Source organism: Lepisosteus oculatus, chromosome 14 (genome assembly GCF_040954835.1).
Source record: "Lepisosteus oculatus isolate fLepOcu1 chromosome 14, fLepOcu1.hap2, whole genome shotgun sequence".
NCBI lineage: Eukaryota > Metazoa > Chordata > Actinopteri > Semionotiformes > Lepisosteidae > Lepisosteus > Lepisosteus oculatus.
This window is the reverse complement of record NC_090709.1, coordinates 33,262,137-33,267,136: the sequence shown is the minus strand read 5'-3', so window position 1 is coordinate 33,267,136 and position 5,000 is coordinate 33,262,137. Positions and strand designations below refer to the sequence as shown.

The window sequence follows — 5,000 nt, the reverse complement described above, 5'->3', positions numbered from 1 at the left end:
CACACCCCCTTGAGCACGCCTGATCTCGTCTGATCTCGGAAGCTAAACAGGGATGGGCCTGGTTAGTACTTGGATGGGAGACCGCCTGGGAATACCAGGTGCTGTAAGCTTTTAAGCGCAGGAGGCGCCCTATCCCTGCTCGCTCGCTCATTCCCCTGTTCACACGTGCAGTGCGGCTTGTCCGTCTGTTTATTTGTCAGCTTTGGCGAGACACGGGTGCTTGTGTATTAGCGTGAGCGTTTTTTATTCTGATCAGGAACAGTTTTACAAGTCCGCAAAGGATCGAGGAAAGGTTTATCGCCAGCTGAAAAGAGACACAGCGCTTCGGCTGTGGAGACTTGTTCGGCTGGCGTTCGGAGAGTCGCGTTTTTCAGAATTGTATTGAGATCGTTTTCCACAGAGCTCAGATGTCAAAGCACAGCAGCAGCTCTCCACAGCGATCCTCTATAGCGCCCTTTCTCCCGCAGCTCCGTCCTCATTGGAAGGAAGCAAGAGTGAAAGGCTGAAGTGAAATAGAGCGGGGACGAAGGCAGTGAAGAGAGAGAACGTGGGAAGAAGAGAAAAACGCAAGGGAAAAAAAGCAGCGTCGTAAAAGAGGTGACGGAGCTGTCCTCTCAATAAGAAGGGTGCCAGCGAGCCTCGCTCTCGCTTACGGCCACACCCCCTTGAGCACACCTGATCTTGTCTGATCTCGGAAGCTAAACAGGGATGGGCCTGGTTAGTACTTGGATGGGAGACCGCCTGGGAATACCAGGTGCTGTAAGCTTTTAAGCGCAGGAGGCGCCCTATCCCCGCTCGCTCGCTCATTCCCCTGTTCACACGTGCAGTGCGGCTTGTCCGTCTGTTTATTTGTCAGCTTTGGCGAGACACGGGTGCTTGTGTATTAGCGTGAGCTTTTTTTATTCTGATCAGGAACAGTTTAACAAGTCCGCAAAGGATCGAGGAAAGGTTTATCGCCAGCTGAAAAGAGACACAGCGCTTCGGCTGTGGAGACTTGTTCGGCTGGCGTTCGGAGAGTCGCGTTTTTCAGAATTGTATTGAGATCGTTTTCCACAGAGCTCAGATGTCAAAGCACAGCAGCAGCTCTCCACAGCGATCCTCTATAGCGCCCTTTCTCCCGCAGCTCCGTCCTCATTGGAAGGAAGCAAGAGTGAAAGGCTGAAGTGAAATAGAGCGGGGACGATGGCAGTGAAGAGAGAGAACGTGGGAAGAAGAGAAAAACGCAAGGGAAAAAGAGCAGCGTCGTAAAAGAGGTGACGGAGCTGTCCTCTCAATAAGAAGGGTGCCAGCGAGCCTTGCTCTCGCTTACGGCCACACCCCCTTGAGCACGCCTGATCTCGTCTGATCTCGGAAGCTAAACAGGGATGGGCCTGGTTAGTACTTGGATGGGAGACCGCCTGGGAATACCAGGTGCTGTAAGCTTTTAAGCGCAGGAGGCGCCCTATCCCTGCTCGCTCGCTCATTCCCCTGTTCACACGTGCAGTGCGGCTTGTCCGTCTGTTTATTTGTCAGCTTTGGCGAGACACGGGTGCTTGTGTATTAGCGTGAGCGTTTTTTATTCTGATCAGGAACAGTTTTACAAGTCCGCAAAGGATCGAGGAAAGGTTTATCGCCAGCTGAAAAGAGACACAGCGCTTCGGCTGTGGAGACTTGTTCGGCTGGCGTTCGGAGAGTCGCGTTTTTCAGAATTGTATTGAGATCGTTTTCCACAGAGCTCAGATGTCAAAGCACAGCAGCAGCTCTCCACAGCGATCCTCTATAGCGCCCTTTCTCCCGCAGCTCCGTCCTCATTGGAAGGAAGCAAGAGTGAAAGGCTGAAGTGAAATAGAGCGGGGACGAAGGCAGTGAAGAGAGAGAACGTGGGAAGAAGAGAAAAACGCAAGGGAAAAAAAGCAGCGTCGTAAAAGAGGTGACGGAGCTGTCCTCTCAATAAGAAGGGTGCCAGCGAGCCTCGCTCTCGCTTACGGCCACACCCCCTTGAGCACACCTGATCTTGTCTGATCTCGGAAGCTAAACAGGGATGGGCCTGGTTAGTACTTGGATGGGAGACCGCCTGGGAATACCAGGTGCTGTAAGCTTTTAAGCGCAGGAGGCGCCCTATCCCCGCTCGCTCGCTCATTCCCCTGTTCACACGTGCAGTGCGGCTTGTCCGTCTGTTTATTTGTCAGCTTTGGCGAGACACGGGTGCTTGTGTATTAGCGTGAGCTTTTTTTATTCTGATCAGGAACAGTTTAACAAGTCCGCAAAGGATCGAGGAAAGGTTTATCGCCAGCTGAAAAGAGACACAGCGCTTCGGCTGTGGAGACTTGTTCGGCTGGCGTTCGTAGAGTCGCGTTTTTCAGAATTGTATTGAGATCGTTTTCCACAGAGCTCAGATGTCAAAGCACAGCAGCAGCTCTCCACAGCGATCCTCTATAGCGCCCTTTCTCCCGCAGCTCCGTCCTCATTGGAAGGAAGCAAGAGTGAAAGGCTGAAGTGAAATAGAGCGGGGACGAAGGCAGTGAAGAGAGAGAACGTGGGAAGAAGAGAAAAACGCAAGGGAAAAAAAGCAGCGTCGTAAAAGAGGTGACGGAGCTGTCCTCTCAATAAGAAGGGTGCCAGCGAGCCTTGCTCTCGCTTACGGCCACACCCCCTTGAGCACGCCTGATCTCGTTTGATCTCGGAAGCTAAACAGGGATGGGCCTGGTTAGTACTTGGATGGGAGACCGCCTGGGAATACCAGGTGCTGTAAGCTTTTAAGCGCAGGAGGCGCCCTATCCCCGCTCGCTCGCTCATTCCCCTGTTCACACGTGCAGTGCGGCTTGTCCGTCTCTTTATTTGTCAGCTTTGGCGAGACACGGGTGCTTGTGTATTAGCGTGAGCGTTTTTTATTCTGATCAGGAACAGTTTTACAAGTCCGCAAAGGATCGAGGAAAGGTTTATCGCCAGCTGAAAAGAGACACAGCGCTTCGGCTGTGGAGACTTGTTCGGCTGGCGTTCGGAGAGTCGCGTTTTTCAGAATTGTATTGAGATCGTTTTCCACAGAGCTCAGATGTCAAAGCACAGCAGCAGCTCTCCACAGCGATCCTCTATAGCGCCCTTTCTCCCGCAGCTCCGTCCTCATTGGAAGGAAGCAAGAGTGAAAGGCTGAAGTGAAATAGAGCGGGGACGAAGGCAGTGAAGAGAGAGAACGTGGGAAGAAGAGAAAAACGCAAGAGAAAAAAAGCAGCGTCGTAAAAGAGGTGACGGAGCTGTCCTCTCAATAAGAAGGGTGCCAGCGAGCTTTGCTCTCGCTTACGGCCACACCCCCTTGAGCACGCCTGATCTTGTCTGATCTCGGAAGCTAAACAGGGATGGGCCTGGTTAGTACTTGGATGGGAGATCGCCTGGGAATGCCAGGTGCTGTAAGCCTTTAAGCGCAGGAGGCGCCCTATCCCTGCTCGCTCGCTCATTCCCCTGTTCACACGTGCAGTGCGGCTTGTCCGTCTGTTTATTTGTCAGCTTTGGCGAGACGCGGGTGCTTGTGTATTAGCGTGAGCGTTTTTTATTCTGATCAGGAACAGTTTTACAAGTCCGCAAAAGATCGAAGAAAGGTTTATCGCCAGCTGAAAAGAGACACAGCGCTTCGGCTGTGGAGACTTGTTCGGCTGGCGTTCGGAGAGTCGCGTTTTTCAGAATTGTATTGAGATCGTTTTCCACAGAGCTCAGATGTCAAAGCACAGCAGCAGCTCTCCACAGCGATCCTCTATAGCGCCCTTTCTCCCGCAGCTCCGTCCTCATTGGAAGGAAGCAAGAGTGAAAGGCTGAAGTGAAATAGAGCGGGGACGAAGGCGGTGAACAGAGAGAACGTGGGAAGAAGAGAAAAACGCAAGGGAAAAAAAGCAGCGTCATAAAAGAGGTGACGGAGCTGTCCTCTCAATAAGAAGGGTGCCAGCGAGCCTTGCTCTCGCTTACGGCCACAACCCCTTGAGCACGCCTGATCTCGTCTGATCTCGGAAGCTAAACAGGGATGGGCCTGGTTAGTACTTGGATGGGAGACCGCCTGGGAATACCAGGTGCTGTAAGCTTTTAAGCGCAGGAGGCGCCCTATCCCCGCTCGTTCGCTCATTCCCCTGTTCACACGTGCAGTGCGGCTTGTCCATCTGTTTATTTGTCAGCTTTGGCGAGACACGGGTGCTTGTGTATTAGCGTGAGCGTTTTTTATTCTGATCATGAACAGTTTAACAAGTCCGCAAAGGATCGAGGAAAGGTTTATCGCCAGCTGAAAAGAGACACAGCGCTTCGGCTGTGGAGACTTGTTCGGCTGGCGTTCGGAGAGTCGCGTTTTTCAGAATTGTATTGAGATCGTTTTCCACAGAGCTCAGATGTCAAAGCACAGCAGCAGCTCTCCACAGCGATCCTCTATAGCGCCCTTTCTCCCGCAGCTCCGTCCTCATTGGAAGGAAGCAAGAGTGAAAGGCTGAAGTGAAATAGATCGGGGACGAAGGCAGTGAAGAGAGAGAACGTGGGAAGAAGAGAAAAACGCAAGAGAAAAAAAGCAGCGTCGTAAAAGAGGTGACGGAGCTGTCCTCTCAATAAGAAGGGTGCCAGCGAGCCTTTTGCTCGCTTACGGCCGCACCCCCTTGAGCACGCCTGATCTCGTCTGATCTCGGAAGCTAAACAGGGATGGGCCTGGTTAGTACTTGGATGGGAGACCGCCTGGGAATACCAGGTGCTGTAAGCTTTTAAGCGCAGGAGGCGCCCTATCCCCGCTCGCTCGCTCATTCCCCTGTTCACACGTGCAGTGCGGCTTGTCCGTCTGTTTATTTGTCAGCTTTGGCGAGACACGGGTGCTTGTGTATTAGCGTGAGCGTTTTTTATTCTGATCAGGAACAGTTTTACAAGTCCGCAAAGGATCGAGGAAAGGTTTATCGCCAGCTGAAAAGAGACACAGCGCTTCGGCTGTGGAGACTTGTTCTGCTGGCGTTCGGAGAGTCGCGTTTTTCAGAATTGTATTGAGATCGTTTTCCACAGAGCTCAGA

The 5,000-nt window shown here is 52.4% G+C and overlaps 7 non-coding genes and 1 pseudogene across 7 annotated transcripts in view; all 8 read left to right on the top strand.

Annotated features, from left to right (window-relative positions):
- Positions 1-110, top strand: part of LOC138244649 (5S ribosomal RNA) — a 119-nt gene extending 9 nt beyond the window's left edge. Inside the window, exon 1 of the ribosomal RNA XR_011193264.1 lies at positions 1-110. This exon is cut by the window's left edge and continues 9 nt beyond it. This is a non-coding gene — a ribosomal RNA (5S ribosomal RNA).
- A 537-nt stretch (positions 111-647) lies between these two features.
- On the top strand, positions 648-766 carry LOC138216092 (5S ribosomal RNA). The gene has a single exon (XR_011179804.1). It is a non-coding gene; the product is annotated as a 5S ribosomal RNA (ribosomal RNA).
- Positions 767-1,303: 537 nt separating this feature from the next.
- LOC138244648 (5S ribosomal RNA) lies at positions 1,304-1,422 on the top strand. Its single transcript, XR_011193263.1, has one exon. It is a non-coding gene; the product is annotated as a 5S ribosomal RNA (ribosomal RNA).
- A 537-nt stretch (positions 1,423-1,959) lies between these two features.
- Positions 1,960-2,078, top strand: LOC138216091 (5S ribosomal RNA). Its single transcript, XR_011179803.1, has one exon. It is a non-coding gene; the product is annotated as a 5S ribosomal RNA (ribosomal RNA).
- A 537-nt stretch (positions 2,079-2,615) lies between these two features.
- On the top strand, positions 2,616-2,734 carry LOC138244930 (5S ribosomal RNA). Its single transcript, XR_011193545.1, has one exon. It is a non-coding gene; the product is annotated as a 5S ribosomal RNA (ribosomal RNA).
- Positions 2,735-3,271: 537 nt separating this feature from the next.
- On the top strand, positions 3,272-3,390 carry LOC138218083 (5S ribosomal RNA; annotated as a pseudogene).
- A 537-nt stretch (positions 3,391-3,927) lies between these two features.
- On the top strand, positions 3,928-4,046 carry LOC138217502 (5S ribosomal RNA). Its single transcript, XR_011181214.1, has one exon. It is a non-coding gene; the product is annotated as a 5S ribosomal RNA (ribosomal RNA).
- A 537-nt stretch (positions 4,047-4,583) lies between these two features.
- On the top strand, positions 4,584-4,702 carry LOC138216339 (5S ribosomal RNA). The gene has a single exon (XR_011180050.1). It is a non-coding gene; the product is annotated as a 5S ribosomal RNA (ribosomal RNA).
- The last annotated feature ends 298 nt before the right edge of the window (positions 4,703-5,000 follow it).